At 45.5% G+C, this 19238-nt stretch overlaps 2 long non-coding RNA genes across 6 annotated transcripts in view; both read left to right on the forward strand.

Moving 5' to 3' along the window:
- Positions 1 to 19238, forward strand: part of LOC137638319 (uncharacterized) — a 1154758-nt gene that overhangs the window by 476186 nt on the left and 659334 nt on the right. The gene's annotated exons all lie outside the window — the stretch shown is intronic.
- The window catches only part of LOC137638328 (uncharacterized), a 52693-nt gene that overhangs the window by 27234 nt on the left and 6221 nt on the right, over positions 1 to 19238 (forward strand). Inside the window, exon 2 of the long non-coding RNA XR_011044059.1 lies at positions 10904 to 11103. This is a non-coding gene — a long non-coding RNA (uncharacterized lncRNA). The remainder of the gene's footprint in view (positions 1 to 10903; positions 11104 to 19238) is intronic.

A 19238-nucleotide genomic window follows, 5' to 3' on the forward strand; every position in this document is an offset into this window, starting at 1 on the left:
TTTGCCTCAGCAGACCGTAGTGTCTGCCGACCCCAAGTTGTCTCTTCTGCAGTCCATGCAGTCACAACTTTCGGTCTTGATGCGTGAGTGTCGGGCTGAGAAGGTTGCGCCTCCGCCTCCGCCTGCACTTGCTCCGCCTGCGCTCGCTCCGCCTGCGCTCGCTCCGCCTGACCGCAGCACCGCCTGCCAGGCGTACGATGTTGAGCCACATTCTGAGTTTACTGTTCCCAGTGGTGTTCAGCCTCCGCCTTCCTTAAGGCAACCTCAGCAATGGGATCAGGAGGCTTATACCCCTCTTCCTCCGCTTCCACTTGCTGCTCCACCAGTGATGCAACACTCGGTCGAGGTACAACAACCTCTCCCAACCATGAGTCGGTCTCCTCAGCTCTCGCTGCAGCGAGCTCAACCCTCCTCTAGGCAAGCACCACAACACCTTAGCCTTGCGCCTCAGGAGCCTCAACTGGCGAGACTTTTACTTCGTTCTGCGCAACCTCTATCTCACCGCTCTCCGCTCACACCACAGGAACAGGAACTTACTACTCCGCTTCCGCCAACCACTCAGCAAGCGCAACCCTTGAGTTCAGCCACTCATGCCAGGAGTCAGCCTCCTCCACCCATGCGCCTACCTTCTGCTTCTGCTTTTGTTCAGCCTTTGCAGTCTGAGCCTCAGGTGTTCCCTCAACAGAGTCTTGAAGAGGAAACCACTAATATTGATGTTCCAGCTCGTACTGACTCTGCTGTTCAGCATACCTTTCCGATCTCTTCGCTACACTCTGGTGATGAAGCGTCTGATGATGAGGCGGCACACCTGGATCCCTCATCAGACGTGGATGAACCCAAGTCTTCCCCGCCTTCTATTGACTTTCGTAAGGTCTTGGCTCTGTTTAGGGAGGTATACCCAGACCACTTTGTCTCTGCTATTCCCCGCTCTCCACCATCTGAGTTTTCGCTGGGCATGCAGCCAGCTAAGTCTACCTTTACTAAGCTAGTCCTAGCTAGGTCCTCTAAGAGAGCGTTTAGGATCTTAGGGGAGTGGTTACAGACTAAGCAGCACCTTGGCAAGACTTCGTTCATGTTTCCTCCGACTAAGCTCACTTCTAAGCGGGCGTTTGGTATGCCACAGGAGAGGAACCAGGCTTGGGAGTACCTGCCTCTGCCCAGGCTGACTTCTCAAGTCTGGTAGACTCGCCTCGTAGAACTGCAATGAGGCGCTCTAAGGTTTGCTGGACCTTCTCAGACCTTGATCACCTCCTGAAGGGTGTTTTTAGAGCATTTGAGATGTTCAACTTCCTAGACTGGTGCCTGGGGGCCCTCAGCAAGAAGACCTCCCCTGCGGACAAGGATTCTGCCATGCTCCTGATGTCCTGCATGGATAAGGCCATTAGAGATGGATCTGGCGAGCTTGCGTCGATGTTTGTATCAGGGGTTCTTAAGAAAAGGGAACAGCTTTGTTCCTTCCTTTCCTCCAGCATTACACCTTGTCAAAGGTCTCAACTCCTTTTCGCTCCGCTCTCGAAGTTCCTCTTCCCCGAAGAGCTGGTTAAGGAATTGTCTGCTGCCCTGATACAAAAGGACACACATGATCTTGTAGCCTCATCGGCTCGTAAGACTAAGGTTGCTACCTCAGTCCCTAGGACTTATCGCACCCCAGTAGCTGATACTCCTGCTACGAGGTTCATACCGCCCTTTCGTGGTAGAGCCCCCAGCCGAGGAAGCTCCCGTCCAGACTCTTCCAGGAGCAAGTCTAGGAAAGGTTCCAAGGCCTCTAAAGGAAGAAACTGACTCTCCGCATCTCCAGACAGCAGTAGGAGCCAGACTCAAGAGCTTCTGGCAAGCCTGGGAAAAGAGAGGTGCAGACGCACAGTCTGTCAGTTGGCTGAGGGAGGGTTACAGGATTCCATTCTGCCTCAAACCCCCTCGGACCACATCTCCCATCAACCTCTCTCCCAACTACAAAGAAGAGGACAAGAGGCTAGCGTTGCACCAGGAGGTGTCGCTACTTGTACAGAAGAAGGCAGTGGTTATAGTCCGGGACCATCAATCCCCGGGCTTCTACAACCGTCTCTTTCTGGTGGCCAAGAAGACAGGAGGTTGGAGACCGGTGCTGGACGTCAGCGCGCTCAATGCGTATGTCACCAAGCAGACGTTCACGATGGAGACGACGAAGTCGGTCCTAGCAGCGGTCAGGCAGGAGGACTGGATGGTCTCGTTGGACTTGAAAGATGCCTACTTTCACGTTCCTATTCATCCAGACTCCCAACCTTTCCTGAGATTCGTTTTTGGAAAGGTTGTCTACCAATTCCAAGCCCTGTGTTTTGGCCTAAGCACAGCTCCTATGGTGTTCACGCATCTGATGAGGAATATAGCAAAATTCCTCCACTTATCGGACATCAGAGCCTCCCTCTACTTAGACGACTGGCTGTTGAGAGCCTCCACGAGTCGTCGCTGTCTGGAGAGTCTCAACTGGACTTTGGACTTAATCAGAGAACTGGGTCTATTAGTCAACATAGAGAAGTCTCAGCTCATTCCCTCCCAATCCATATTGTACCTGGGAATGGAGATTCGGAGTCAGGATTTTCGGGCTTTTCCATCGGCCCCAAGGATAAGCCAAGCCCTAGATTGCATCATGAGCATGCTGAAGAGGAGCAGTTGCACGGTGAGACAGTGGATGAGTCTCACAGGGATCCTTTCATCACTGGCCCTGTTCGTCGAACTAGGGAGACTCCACCTCCGCCCTCTTCAATTCCATCTTGCAGCTCATTGGGACAAGGGTTTGACTCTCGAAGCAGTCTCTATCCCAGTCACCAAAGAGATGAAGACCACTCTCTTGTGGTGGAAGACCAATCTCCTTCTCAGGGAGGGCCTATCGTTGGCTATTCAGACCCCCAATCTTCATCTCTTCTCAGATGCATCGGACTCGGGCTGGGGTGCGACCTTGAACGGACGGGAATGCTCGGGAACGTGGAACGAAGAACAGGGAACGCTCCACATCAACTGCAAGGAGCTACTAGCAGTTCATTTAGCCCTGTTGAACTTCAAGTCCCTCCTGCTAGGCAAAGTGGTGGAGGTGAACTCAGACAACACCACAGCCTTGGCTTACATCTCCAAGCAAGGAGGGACCCATTCGAGATCGCAAGGGACCTCCTCATTTGGTCAAGAAGTCAAAACCTCACTTTGGTCACGAGGTTCATTCAGGGCAATATGAACGTCTCAGCAGATCGCCTAAGCAGAAGGAATCAGGTCATTCCCACGGAATGGACCCTCCACAAGAGTGTGTGCAACAGACTTTGGACCTTGTGGGGTCAACCTACCATAGATCTGTTTGCCACCTCCATGACCAAGAGACTTCCGCTGTACTGTTCCCCAGTTCCAGACCCTGCAGCAGTTCATGTGGATGCTTTTCTACTGAACTGGTCCCATCTCGACCTTTACGCATTCCCACCGTTCAAGATAATCAACAAAGTCCTGCAGAAATTCATCTCGCACGAAGGGACACGGCTGACGCTGGTTGCTCCCCTTTGGCCTGCAAGAGAATGGTTCACAGAGGTACTTCAATGGCTAGTCGACATCCCCAGGACTCTACCTCTAAGAGTGGACCTTCTACGTCAACCTCACGTAGACAGGTTACATCCAAACCTCCACGCTCTTCGGCTGACTGCCTTCAGACTGTCGAAAGATTCGCTAGAGCTAGAGGCTTTTCGAAAGAGGCAGCCAGTGCGATTGCCAGAGCTAGAAGGATTTCCACTCGTAGAGTCTACCAATCTAAGTGGGAAGTCTTCCGGAGCTGGTGTAGAGCCAATTCAGTATCCTCTACCATTACCTCTGTGACCCAAATAGCTGACTTCCTATTACATCTTAGGAATGAGAGATCCCTTTCCGCCCCTACGATTAAAGGGTACAGGAGTATGTTGGCTTCAGTTCTCCGCCACAGAGGTTTGGACCTTTCTTCCAACAAGGACCTTCAAGACATCCTTAAGTCTTTTGAGACTTCTAAAGAGCGTCGTCTATCCACTCCAGGCTGGAACCTAGACGTAGTCTTAAGGTTCCTTATGTCACCTAGGTTCGAACCTCTCCAGTCAGCTTCCTTCAAGGACCTTACCCTCAAGACTCTTTTCCTCGTCTGCCTTGCAACAGCTAAGAGAGTCAGTGAGGTTCATGCCTTCAGCAAGAACATTGGTTTCACGACCGAATCTGCAACATGTTCTTTTCAGCTCGGATTCCTAGCAAAGAACGAACTTCCTTCACGTCCTTGGCCTAGATCGTTTGAAATACCTAGCCTCTCCAACATGGTAGGTAACGAACTAGAGAGAGTTCTTTGCCCTGTCAGAGCTCTCAAGTATTATCTTAATAGGTCTAAACCTATTCGAGGACAGTCAGAAGCCTTATGGTGTGCCATCAAGAAACCTTCGAGGCCCATGTCCAAGAATGGGGTTTCGTATTATATAAGGCTTCTGATTAGAGAAGCCCATTCTCACTTAAAGGAGGAAGACCTTGCATTGCTGAAGGTAAGGACCCACGAAGTAAGAGCCGTAGCTACTTCGATGGCCTTTAATAAAAACCGTTTTCTGCAGAGCATAATGGATGCAACCTATTGGAGGAGCAAGTCAGTGTTTGCATCATTTTATCTTAAAGATGTCCAGTCTCTTTACGAGAACTGCTACACCCTGGGACCATTCGTAGCAGCGAGTGCAGTAGTAGGTGAGGGCTCAGCCACTACATTCCCTTAATCCCATAATCTTTTTTAACCTTTCTCTTGAATGCTTGTATTGTTGTTTTTATGGTTGTTACGGTAGGCTAAGAAGCCTTCCGCATCCTTTTGATTTGGCGGGTGGTCAATTCATTCTTGAGAAGCGCCTGGGTTAGAGGTTGTGTAGAGGTCCTTTAGTAGGGGTTGCAGCCCTATATACTTTAGCACCTTTGGGTTGATTCAGCCTCCAAGAGGAACGCTGCGCTCAGTAAGGAAGACGAACTTAAAAAAGAGGCAGAGTAACGGTTCAATTCGACTTCCTTACCAGGTACTTATTATTTCATTGTTATTTGAGATAACTGTTATATGAAATATGGGATACTTAGCTATCCTTTAATCATGTACACTGGTTTTCACCCACCCCCCTGGGTGTGAATCAGCTACATGATTATCGGGTAAGTTTAATATTGAAAAATGTTATTTTTATTAGTAAAATAAATTTTTGAATATACTTACCCGATAATCATGATTTAATTGACCCTCCCTTCCTCCCCATAGAGAACCAGTGGACCGAGGAAAAATTGAGGAGGTGTCAACAAGAAGTACTATAGTACCTGGCCACAGGTGGCGCTGGTAAGTACACCCCCTTCTAGTATTGTGATAGCTGGCGTATCCCTCCATAGAATTCTGTCGGGCAACGGAGTTGACAGCTACATGATTATCGGGTAAGTATATTCAAAAATTTATTTTACTAATAAAAATAACATTTCAAGGTATTTTATGAATTTGAATAATTTGTCTCGCTCTGGTGGGATTTTAGATAAACTGCCATAGACTGCTTTAAAGATATTTCTCCTTGGACAAAATGTATTCTAAAACAGTTAGCTTTAGTAATTGTGAGATCTCCGCTGGTCTACATACAGTATTTTACAATATAAGGAAGACAACTTTTGAGAGGGTATAATTTTTAAACTTTTATAATTGAACCCTTCAAATTTTTGAAGATTAGTGATTATACTAGTAAGCTCCAAATGAGCCAATTTTTCATTTGACAGTTTGTCCCAATACATTTCTCTTCACCAGAATGGCACTCATTGTAATAGAAGCCTTTGTTGCTATCTACATTAATACTTATTCTGTTATCTTTGGGTATGAATAACAGAGCGAGTACCTAGGGTTGTGGTGGCTGATGTGCTAACGTCCTTGACTGGTGAATGCCAGACTGGGGTTCGAGTCCCGCTCAGACTCTAGTTTCTTTGGTCGCTGCAACCTTGCCATTCTTATGAGGTAAGGATGGGGGGTTTAGGGGATCCTACGGGTCCTGGCGCTTGCAAAATCATAGGCGTCAGCCATGAAGTTTTGCAGTAACGACTTAGTGAGGGCCTTGAGGAGGTCCTCCTCGTTGTAAGTGGCAACGGCCAATTCGGAAAGGGTGACCGAATTGAGAGACCTGCCGAATCTGCACCTAGAATCAAATTCTAACTTAAGAAGAGACTGGGAGTTTGGGAAACTGTTCGCTGAACTGCGTCGAGGCACAGTCCGGGCTCAACTTACCTACTGAAAAGGTTGCTGGGGCATTCCGCCAACATTCACTGTCCCCCGGAAAGAGGAGGGAGGTTAAGTCGGTCTCCCTGAGTTGTGGTAAAGGCTTCTCGTCTTTGATAGCCTGGAAGACCGACTCCAGGATCTTGGTCGCACATGGTGTAGGGGTTTGGTCGTCGGCCACAAACATAGTGTACGAACTTTTGTGGGCCGTAAGCATGGTGTTCAAACAGTCCCACTCATGGAACAGCCGAACCAAGACAGACTGTGCCTGTTCCTTAGGAAAAATGACAGTTTCCTTTGGAACCTTATCTAAACGGATCAGAGCTGCTTCTGTGAGGCGAGCGTAGCCGGGGAAGGGGAATTCAAGACCCGGCGGGTAGAATTCGTAGTCCGTAAGAGGCCGTGTACCGAAACCCTCGATTGACAGCATACCCTCCGAAAAGGGGGCATGCAATGCTAACCTCCAAGGGTTATTCTTATTGAAAGGAGGAAGCTTGGAGGCGTTGGGAATGGGGTACTGCTGTTGTGGTGGTGGTAGCCCTGAACTCATGAGGCCTTGGACTAGGCTCTCCACAGAAGCTATCCTCTCATGTGATTGCTTCGTATGAGACGATAGCATCGACTCAAAATGAGCAAACAGTCTGTCAGAAAATTCCTCCATGTTAAATGATCCCGCCTGGGGGGGAACAGGTGCCGGAACGGAGACTACTTCTTGAGAGGTTGAGGGCACAGTAATTGGGTCTTGAGAGACACTGGTGGAGGAGGATTTAGCCTCCGAGGGTGACGATCTCGAAGGGTTGTGGTCTTGGGAAGATTTGTGAGTTTTATATAAAGGCTTGTGATGAGCCTTCACTTTGGGGGGGAACAGGTCGGGAGCTAAGATCAGTCCCGGTTGTCCCCGGAAAACCTCGAAAAGAAGATTGGTCGGAAGTAGAAGAGAAAGCCGGGTTAGGGAGAGGAATCCCAGCCCGGGAACCACCTGACTCGCCTACGTCCCTACCTGCGTCGGGATCATCCAGAGCCATGGGTTCCACATCAAGGTCGAGGGTAGCGACGTCCTCAGTTAGAGTGGCGCCCGTCTCCCCTTGGTCCGGGGCCAGAAGAAGAGATGCAATGCTCTCGATGATCGGGTCCGCCAGCGCTTTGGGGACCGCAGCCGATGTTTTAGCATTGGGGTAGAGGAGGGAACATCATTCCTCAGAAAGGATATAAGGCTGTCTGGCCTTCACGTTGCGGGCGAACCCGCCAATCCAGATCTTGAGGGTAGCTCGGGCTGTGTCCTTTTCAAGCTGGGTGCTCTGAAAGAGAACAGACTATTAGTGAGGGATAAAAGTGCCAAAGAAAAAACTAAGAAGCCCAAGGACTTCGTAGGCACATATAAGGCATGCAGGAAGTCCAGAGGACTGTGGGCTTAAAGTAATAAAAATATTAAAAGAGGACATTAAAATGTAACTCCCCACAAGTCTGTATTAAAGTAAATGCACTCACCGAGTCAGATGTTAGAGTGGAAGCCAATTTGTAGCAGACAGGACAGTTGTCCGGATGCCAAACAGCTAGGTCATCCACTTGAAGAGAGCAGTGAGCGTGCGAACGACACACATTATGGCCGCAGGGTTGGTGGAGAACAGCGGCACATGCCGTCATCGCACAGCGGACAGTCTGTAAGATAAAAGATACCTGAGTATCTTAAAGGAAAGCAATTAGGGGCCGGAGGTCCCAGTGCTTAAATATTATAAAAGTTAATATCATGGTGATAAAGTTGAATATATATAGCTATAAAAATCCTGAATGGAAGCAAATGAAGGGCACGGGGCCCGAATGCTGTAACTCTCTCTATATATATATCCAACCCATGATAAAACTATTCATATAAATGCCTAAAATATATTGAATGAAGGCAAATAGGGGACCCAGGGGGTTATAAGTCATATATCAAATAAATGATAAAAACTATTCATATATAAATGCCTTAATAATTGAATGAAGGCAAAATAGGGGACCCCCCGGGGGCCCCGGTGTTTAAAAAATCAAATAACAGCTTTACTTGATTGTAAAATTATTAAATTAAATTAATGAATTAAATTAAGTCAGACCGTAGTCGTGATCATATCATGGAAGGCAAGGTCGAGAACTAGGATCGTATATAATAGATAAACGTGACTAAAATATAAAGGGAATCTAAGTAATAATGCATAACGTTGGCTCCGGGGCTCACTAAATAACTCGACCGAATGGTAATGAACAAAAGCTACTCCCGGGGATCCCGTAATGAAAGTCTTTAAACATATATATATATATATATATATATCTCTATATGAGGTCCGTGAGGTGCGTGACAGAGGGGGGAAATAGATCTTAAAAGGGTCCGTGACGTGCGGGACCAAGAGGGAGAAGCCCGTACACAACTTAATAAATAAATAACATAACAAGGTACCACGGAATGAGCCGAAAACTTCCCGCCGATCATCGGCCAAACGAGTGACGGAAAGAAAACTACTACAAACGGGTAGAGTAGGGGAAGGAAAAGTAATGTACGTTAATACATAATAATAGAATGCCTCACAGAACAACGGGAACCGCACGTGCAAAGCGGATGCCCCCGGGAGGAGTACATAGCGCTGTAAGATATCGGCGGGAGGAGGCTAGGAGTGGGTTGGCTCCGGGACGATATCAGGTATACCAACCTGCCAGACCCACGAGTGATATGATCACGTGGAAAGACTAAAACACTATAAAAAACATAACACATGGTAAATAAGAGAGGAAGGCATGCTGCATGATAATAATAATAATAAAATTAGCTATAAATCAATCGTAAAACAAACGAGGGCGCGAACAAGAGACAGGAAAAACCAAGCTTGACGGCGCTAGGAGTAGGCAGGGCTACCAACAGAACACAGGGTCAGTGAAGTGCTAACAAAATGAAAACTAAAATGTAATATCTGACTCATGAAAGCCCCTCGAACTAATGCAAGCATACGAATGACGTTAAAATGATAAGCGAGTCCGTGGCGTGCGAACGTAAATAAGCCAAGAGATGATATGTGGAAAAGAACGCTGATGGCGATCAGGCATGCCAACCTCCAAAAATATGCACATGAATATGAAATAACTGTTATCATAAAACAGGAACAATATAAAATGATACGGTGTGTGAACCGTGGCAATCCATAAAGTTCATAACGAGAAACAATCAGTATGGAGGACTTATTGAAAATCGTTAAGAACGAACGAGAGAGAGAGAGAGGAAGGAGCCGATCGAGAGAGAGACCCAGCAAGGTCGTGAATAATAAGCTGAATAATATAAACAAAAATGGGCAAGGCCCCCTCCAAAATCTCAAAACTCATAGATCTGGTACTTAACTTAGATGTAGTGACAGTGGAGTCGGACATCTTGAGGTAAATCCAGAGAAAAACCAGCGAAATTCACACACAAGACAAAATACGGTTATCAAACTGCGTGCTAATAAAGGAGTGACGTCACTGGCGTGGGATTGCTAGTAGTAGTACGATGTTGAACGGCACCTCGCTGTTCGGGGATTTTGACAGGAGATATCTAAATGGTGCGAGGCCTCTGGTTGCGAATTATCACGCCCCAGTATTATATTGACACCTTATACAGGTGAGCGAGCTGGGTTCAACCTGGCATTCCCAATTTTTTCTCTGGTAATATATAGCAGTTATATACTTTAGAAATGGTGCTAAAGGAGCATTTCACTGGGCAGCACGGGTCGGAGCCCAGAAAGACCTTAAACAGATGCAAGTGGAAGGACATGTCTGAGGTCTTTGTTCTGCAGTGGACTAGTAATGGCTGATGATGATGATGATGACATTAATACTGTAATGTTCTGACTGCCGACCATTTATGATCGTAGGGAAGTCCAGATTCCCAGTTTCCTTGTCCACCTTCTTCTCTAATTAATTTACATCTCGCATTCCCACTCATTCCGTGCTAGTACTGTAGTATGATTGCCATACTAGACTCTATACATTTCCCCATTGTTTCAAGAGGCTGTAGGATCCTGTGCCAGAAGTAGACCATGGTAATCTTCTAATAGAGTCTTTGAAGAATTACTGGATGTTAGATGTCCTATAATAGAAACATCCTTCCCTTTAAGTGATATTGGGTCTTAGTTTTTCTGTGGTTAACATGTTAATGTAGGCTTATTTTGTTCTAAAGCTTCATCAGTATCCCATAATGTTGTTGTTGTTTTTTTTTTTTTTAAACAAGAATATATTAGGTCATGCACAGTAGTTTCTGCAGCTTGTTTATCATCAACAAGCTATGTCAGGTTTATTCTTTATAGTGTCCTGGTGGGTTCCTTGTTGTTGCTTATTGAATGCTACACGCTTGAATATTTATAAGCCACCAGGAAGAATAATGAGCAGTTATTAAGTTAACAAAAAGTCATTAGTACTGTGTTTGATAATTTCATGGATATCAAATATTTTTGTCAAGAGGGTAATGGCTAAAATTGGTTCCATAATTAGCCCCCCCTTTAAATGGAAAGCGCATATAAAAATAGTTGTTACATTATTTAATAAAGAGGGCTTCTTGAAATATTCTTGGAATTTGTGCGATGCACATCTGTGTTCATACTGTACAGTATTGTACTATGCTTTTATACAAATAAGCTGTGTATTATTGTTTAACTTTTCTTTTCATTCCAGGTTATTTGCTGAAGAATATGGTATTGAAGAATATATTTTATGAAACTGAAGTAAACTTACCCAAGTTACTTTTTCTCTTCATAAAGAAATGCATCTGGATCTTTTGCAAAGAAGACAGAACTAATGTTCTTGATAATTATACAATCACTACCGCATTCCCTTTCTCAGTAGAGAACGGGTAGATATGGCGATTAGTAATGGTAGGTGTTTGTTGAAGTTGGTTTTTTATACAAATATTTCAAAAAGCATGTACTTGATACTTAATGTTTATCAAGATCTTTATTCAAAATTGCCCGTTTTGATTGCTTCTTTACAGTAACAAATTAATGAGGAATATATTTCTATTTCATGGGGAATTTGGAGCTACAGTACTTTTTGCTATAAATTTCTGTTTAAGCTCTGGTTTTTGTTAAGCTATATGATTTGCTGAAATTATTAACAAATATTCCATTTCTAAATTAGCTACTTTCTTAGTAATTTCTTGGTGACCAGCATAATTGTGTTTTAGCTTAATGCATTATGTAGTATGAAGGAAGCAAAGATTATGTGCTTAAGTACATACAGTAGTACAGTAATGTTGTTATTGTGATTAATTAGGGTTTTTAGTTACAGTGAGTCACTGTGGGAAGTGAATTTGTATAAGGGTATGGATTAATAACAAGATAAGTAAGGGTGGGAAATAGTTTGTCTGTGTAAATTATTTAAAGTTGATGCTGCTTAGCAAGAGTTTGGGTAAAAGCCTAATAAATGTATAGTATTAGCTGATGCTTTATTTTTTATTTAATTCACAAGTCATAAGTACTACTGTTTAACTTAAACCACATATGAAGAACACTTGGTCCACTCATACATAACTTTGACACGAAGAGAAATTTTCCCCATCATAGAAAAGCTCATTTTTTTCATTTATTCTTACATGAATACAAACCATTATCGTTTAATAAGAGTATGTTTTCAGTGAAGCAGGGTACAATTGTTAAAACTTTCTAACGAGGTGGTGATAGTTATTGCCGGGTGGCGATGAAACGTCGCTCTCCCAAAAGGCTACTGAGCTGAGCTCCCACTTTGTTTTCAACGGCTGGAAAGTACGGATGTACTTCTTGAGCCATCAACAGGTTGATTTAATCTTTGACTTTCCTTTTATATAAATTTGTTGGCAGGTTTGTGTGCAACAGCTATTAAGGAAGAGGAGAGGTTTTGCAGCTACAGTATTTTCTGATAACTGTAACTGGGTGACAGTTGTATGTGCATTCTACATTCTTCCTCCTATTAGACAGCATTCCAGTTTGGTGTTTATTCCCTCGAGAGATAGTGGCTTGGTTATGTCAACATAACCCTGAAGAAATTGGCTTTTGTAAGACTTTTCTGTGCTTCATCGTAGCTGCACCAAGTGTGAAAGGGAGAGATGCCATTCTTCTTACAGTCATTGCCTTCCCTCAAAGGTGCATTGTGCATCGTTGGACGACGAAAGCTTTAATGGTGGTTGAGGGTTTTGTTGTGATGTAGGTACACTGACAAGGACTGGAGCAATGATTCCTTTCTGGGATGCCGTGCATGACGATAGTCATAACAGACAACTCTCAGCTACGGAGGTGAATTTATAAATGACCCTGAACTTGCAAGGTGTCTTTTATACACAAGGTAACTTGCCAGGTGTCTTTTTTACACAATGTGACTTGTTAGGTGTCTTGTATACACAATATGTCGGTGCCTTAGATGTTGATATGCTGGCCCTAGAGGAATGGAGAGAATATTTCTTTGGTATTTATGTTGGTCCCTCTAGTAGCCTTTCACAGACAAGTCTTTGGAGACCACAAAGCACCTCTCCAAAAAGAAGTTATTTCCTTTGTCAAAACTAATTTTTTTTTTAATTCTCTCAAGTTTTCAGTGCAATATTATATATTTCCTGTGTCTGGTGTTCCTCAGGGTAGGGTTCTTGACCCATTACTTTTCATACTATATACACATATGTAGTTTGGCCTAAAAAACAAGCTCATCACATATGAGGTGTTCCTAGTCTTTATGTTAATTCCATCTCCTGAATGTAGATGTGGTGTTGCTGAATCTAGCTAATTCAAGTACTTAGTACAAATTAAGGGGCATGGAGTTGAACCATAACAAAATTCAAAAGTATGGTTGTAAATGGGCTGAGAACATAGGCTTCTCAACATCTAGGTCTCTGCATTGAATATGTTTCTATAACTATTTACAAATTTAAAATTTTATGTGTGATTCTTGATTGCAAATTCACTTATGAGAAGCACATGTGTTGTTCAATTGCACAAAATATAGGCTTATTGAAAAAGTCTTCTAATATTTTTGGTGATCAGTCTCCTGCATTCTGAAGAAAAGTTTTAATTCTTTCATTCTACCTTGCTTCAAGTGATGGTCTGTCAAGTCTTTAGCTGCTGACTCTAATCTTAATTTGTTGGACAAGAACTTCATTCTATTAAATTTCTTATTCCTGATCTGGATATTAATTTCTGGCACTGCACACTCATTTATTTAGTTCTTTATGAATGTTACCCAAGCTTTTTCATAATTCTGACGATGTCAGGATGCCAGAGAACTTCAAATAATTCATTCATAATTCTGACCATCCTTTGCACTTAGATTTTCCCAGACTGTACCATCTTTTATGTAGTAAACAAACTAGGTATGCAATTTATTCTAACAGTCTTGCCCTCTCTTTCATAAGGCTCAAAACACAGTACTGTATTCAAGATTTATTATAGCTGTGACCAGATTGTGGAATAATATTCCTAATCAGGCAGTTGAATCGGTGGAACTTCAGAAGTTCATACTTGCAACAAATTTTTTTATGTTGAATAGGCTAACATAAGTCTCTACATAGTTATATATGACAGATCTAAAGAATGCAAAATATCTTAAGGTCAGTAAAAAAATTACTATATTCTTTACTTCTTATACAGGTTATTTATTTCCTTTCCTCACTGGGCTCGTTTTCCCAGTTGGAGCCCTTGGGCTCGCAGCATCCTGCTTAACCTAGTAATAAGAATAATTTTGGAGGTTGATAATATGTTATTTTTATTAATAAAATAAATTTTTGAATATACTTACCCGATAATCATGTAGCTGTCAACTCCGTTGCCCGACAGAATTCTATGGAGGGATACGCCAGCTATCACAATACTAGAAGGGGGTGTATTTACCAGCGCCACCTGTGGCCAGGTACTCAAGTACTTCTTGTTGACACCTCCTCAATTATTCCTCGGTCCACTGGTTCTCTATGGGGAGGAAGGGAGGGTCGATTAAATCATGATTATCGGGTAAGTATATTCAAAAATTTATTTTATTAATAAAAATAACATTTTTCAATATTAAACTTACCCGATAATCATGTAGCTGATTCACACCCAGGGGGGTGGGTGAAAACCAGTGTACAAGATTAAAGGATAGCTAAGTATCCCATATTTCATATAATCAGTTATCCACAATAACAATGAAATAATAAGTACCTGGTAAGGAAGTCGACTTGAACCGTTACTCTGCCTTTAATAAGATCGTCTTCCTTACTGAGCGCAGCGTTCCTCTTGGGAGGCTGAATCAACTCAAAGGTGCTAAAGTATACAGGGCTGCAACCCATACTAAAGGACCTCATCACAACCTTTAACCTTGGCGCTTCTCAAGAAAGAATTGACCACCCGCCAAATCAACAAGGATGTGGAAGGCTTCTTAGCCGACCGTACAACCCATAAAAAGTATTCAAGAGAAAGGTTAAAAAGTTATGGGATTATGGGAATGTAGTGGCTGAGCCCTCGCCTACTACTGCATTCGTTGCTACGAATGGACCCAGGGTGTAGCAGTACTCGTAAAGAGACTGGACATCTTTGAGATAGAATGATGCGAACACTGACTTGTTTCTCCAATAGGTTGCATCCATAACACTCTGCAGAGAACGGTTCTGTTTGAAGGCCACTGAAGTAGCCACAGCTCTCACTTCATGTGTCCTTACCTTCAGCAAAGCAAGGTCTTCTTCCTTCAGATGAGAATTTGCTTCTCTAATCAGAAGCCTGATGTAGTAAGAAACTGAGTTCTTAGACATTGGTAGAGAAGGCTTCTTGATAGCACACCATAAGGCTTCTGATTGTCCTCGTAATGGTTTTGACCTTCTTAGATAGTACTTAAGAGCTCTAACTGGGCAAAGTACTCTCTCCAGTTCGTTCCCCACCATGTTGGACAGGCTTGGGATCTCGAACGACTTAGGCCAAAGACGGGAAGGAAGCTCGTTTTTAGCCAAAAAACCGAGCTGCAAGGAACATGTAGCCGTTTCAGATGTGAAACCTATGTTCCTGCTGAAGGCGTGGATCTCACTTACTCTTTTACCTGTTGCTAAGCACACGAGGAAAAGAGTTTTTAATGTGAGGTCCTTAAAAGAGGCTGATTGGAGCGGTTCAAATCCTGATGACATTAGGAACCTTAGGACCACGTCTAGATTCCAGCCTGGAGTGGACAACCGACGTTCCTTTGAGGTCTCAAAAGACCTAAGGAGGTCCTGTAGATCTTTGTTGGAGGAAAGATCCAAGCCTCTGTGGCGGAAAACCGCTGCCAACAAACTTCTGTAACCCTTGATCGTAGGAGCTGATAGGGATCTTACGTTCCTTAGATGTAACAGGAAGTCAGCAATCTGGGTTACATTGGTACTGGTTGAGGAAAACTGCATTGGCCTTGCACCAGCTTCGGAAGACTTCCCATTAAGACTGATAGACTCTGAGAGTGGATGTCGTCCTTGCTCTGGCAATCGCTCTGGCTGCCTCCTTCGAAAAGCCTCTAGCTCTTGAGAGTCTTTCGATAGTCTGAAGGCAGTCAGACGAAGAGCGTGGAGGTTGGGTGTACCTTCTTTACGTGAGGTTGACGCAGAAGGTCCACTCTAGGAGGAAGAGTCCTGGGAACGTCGACCAGCCATTGCAGTACCTCAGTGAACCATTCTCTCGCGGGCCAGAGGGGAGCAACCAACGTCAGCCGTGTCCCTTTGTGAGAGGCGAACTTCTGAAGTACCCTGTTGACAATCTTGAACGGCGGGAATGCATACAGGTTGAGATGGGACCAATCCAGCAGAAAGGCATCCACGCGAACTGCTGCTGGGTCTGGAATCGGAGAACAATACAAGAGGAGCCTCTTGGTCATCGAGGTAGCGAATAGATCTATGGTTGGCTGACCCCACAGGGCCCAAAGTCTGCTGCAAACATTCTTGTGAAGGGTCCACTCTGTGGGGAAGACCTGACCCTTCCGGCTGAGGCGATCTGCCATGACATTCATATCGCCCTGAATGAGCCTCGTTACCAGCGTGAGCTTTCGATCTTTTGACCAAATGAGGAGGTCCCTTGCGATCTCGAACAACTTCCTCGAATGAGTCACTCCCTGCTTGGAGATGTAAGCCAAGGCTGTGGTGTAGTCGGAGTTCACCTCCACCACCTTGTTAAGCTGGAGGGACTTGAAGTTTATCAAGGCCAAATGAACTGCCAACAACTCCTTGCAATAGATGTGAAGTGTCCTTTGCTCCTGATTCCATGTTCCCGAGCATTCCTGTCCGTCCAGTGTCGCACCCCAGCCCGTGTCCGATGCGTCCGAGAAGAGACGGTGGTCGGAGGTCTGAACAGCCAAAGATAGACCTTCCTTGAGAAGAATGCTGTTCTTCCACCATGTTAGAGTAGACCTCATCTCTTCGGAAACAGGAACTGAGCCCGTCTCTAGCGTCATGTCCTTTATCCAGTGAGCAGCTAGATGATACTGAAGGGGGGGGAGGTGGAGTCTCCCTAACTCGATGAACAGGGCCAGCGATGAAAGTGTCCCTGTTAGACTCATCCACTGCCTGACTAAGCATCGGTTCCTTCTCAGCATGCTCTGGATGCATTCTAGGGCTTGGAAGATCCTTGGGGCCGACGGACAAGTCTGAAAAGCTCGACTCTGAAGATCCATACCCAAGGAGACAATGGTCTGGGATGGAACGAGCTGAGACTCCTCAAAATTGACCAGGAGGCCCAGTTCCTTGGTCAGATCCATAGTCCATTTGAAAATCTCCAGACAGCGACGACTTGAGGGAGCTCTTAAAAGCCAGTCGTCTGACGGAGCCGGACACAAGATCATGATACTGCTGCACAGTCTGTAAACTGTCAATCATGGGCAAGCGAGGAAGTACAGTGACAACCCGAATCTGTCTAGACTGTCTGGGTCGTACAGACAACTCCTTAACGGGTTGCTGAGGTTGCCGCACTGCGTCACAACAAGTCCCTTCTGTTGGTTGTTGAACGTCTTCCCCGTGACACATTGACTCCGTAAACAAAAAATCCTCTAACAAGGACTAAGCTTGGACTGCATGTCATGCAACACAGCTCAAGGTCTATGGGAGCAGGTGTGGTAACAGACGGGATTAGCGGCTGAAGTGTAACCATTACCTTCCCTGTAAGCATGTTATGCTTAAATAAAAGTCCATAAGAGGTTATGCAGCTAAAGGCTCCCTCCAAATGACAGAGTCCTCAAGGGAATATCAGAAGGAGGGAGAAAAGAACTTTCTCATCTACAGGGACCTTATCCTAGAAAAGCTAAGTTCTCTGAGTGAGGGTTCACTGGTGCAAAGCAGCAGACTAGAAGGCAACGTTAAGAAACTGCTTGACAGTCTAGTGAGTTGGCAACAACCCAAGATGTGTTGAGAAGCATGCGGTAAGGTATGCAGAGCATGATGTATGCAGAGTATGCTGTATGCAGAGCATGCTGTATGTAGAGCATGTTGTATGCAGAGCATGCTGAATGCAGAGCATGCTGTATGCAGAGCATGTTGTATGCAGAGCATGCTGAATGCAGAGCATGCTGAATGCTGAGCATGTAGTAAGCAGAGCCTGCTGTAAGCAGAGCCTGCTGAAAGGAAAGCAGAGCGTGTGCATGGCGTTTAACATTTCTCAGAAATTCCATGACCAGTGCTAGAGTGCTTTATGCATGCTTGCATGGGGTTTAAACCATGGTATGCTGAACAGCAGAGTCAGAACGAGCTGGAACAACAATAGTGTGGTTTCCTCTTCAAGACTCCGATGAGGGAACACCTGAGGCTCAGTCTGCAAAGGCTGAATAAAAGACAAGCAGAAGGAAGGCGCATGGGTGGAGGAGGCTGACTCCTAGCATGAGTGGTTGAACCCAAGGGTTGCGCTTGCTGAGCGGTTGGCGGAAGCGGAGTAGCAAGTTCCAGTTCCTGTGGTGTGAGCGGAGCGCGATGAGGAAGAGGCTGCGCAGAACAAGGTAAATGTCTCGCAAGCTGAGGCTCCTGAGGCGCAAGGCTAAGGTGTTGTGGTGCTTGCCTTATGGAGGGTTGAGCTCGCTGCAGCAAGAGCTGAGGAAACTGACTCATGAACGGGAGAGGTTGTTGTACCTCAACCGAGTGTTGCATCACTGGTGGAGCAGCAAGTGGAGGCGGAGGAAGAGAGGTATAATCCTCCTGATCCCAATGTAAAGGTTGCCTTAAGAAAGGCGGAGGCTGAACACCACAGGGAACAGCAAACTCAGCACGTGTCTCAACATCGTACGCCTGGCAGGTGGAACTGCTGGCAGGTGGTACTGCGATCAGGCGGAGCGAGTGTAGGTGGAGGGAGTGTAGGCGGAGGCGGAGGAGCAACACTCTCAGCCCGACACTCACGCATCAAGTCCGAAAGCTGTGCTTGCATGGACTGTAGTAGAGTCCACAACATCATACGCCTGGCAGATGGTACTGTGATCAGGCGGAGCGAGTGTAGGAGGAGGGAGTGTAGGCGGAGGCGGAGGAGCAACACTCTCAGCCCGACACTCACTCATCAAGTCCGAAAGCTGTGCTTGCATGGACTGTAGTAGAGTCCACAACATCGTACGCCTGGCAGATGGTACTGTGATCAGGCGGAGCGAGTGTAGGAGGAGGGAGTGTAGGCGGAGGCGGAGGAGCAACACTCTCAGCCCGACACTCACTCATCAAGTCCGAAAGCTGTGCTTGCATGGACTGTAGTAGAGTTCACAACATCGTACGCCTGGCAGATGGTGCTGCGACCAGGCGGAGCAGGTGCAGGCTGGGCGAGCACAGGCGGAGCAGGTGCAGGCTGGGCGAGCACAGGCGGAGCGAGAACAGGTGGAGGGAGTGTAGGCGGAGGAGGAGGTGCAACACTCTCAGCCCGACACTCACGTAATCAACTGATGACTGAGGAGAGTCAGAGCTAACCCAATGACTGCATTCGGGTTGTGAACTTCAACTTCGTACGTCTGGCATAGGTCTGGACTTAACGTTTAAGAAGTCTTGAGACCTGAGACCAGCGTTACTCTGCCTTTATTTTCTCCCCTAATCTCTTCTGCAGACGAGGAA

The sequence above is a fragment of the Palaemon carinicauda genome, chromosome 3 (assembly GCF_036898095.1).
Source record: "Palaemon carinicauda isolate YSFRI2023 chromosome 3, ASM3689809v2, whole genome shotgun sequence".
NCBI classification, from domain to species: Eukaryota; Metazoa; Arthropoda; class Malacostraca; order Decapoda; family Palaemonidae; genus Palaemon; species Palaemon carinicauda.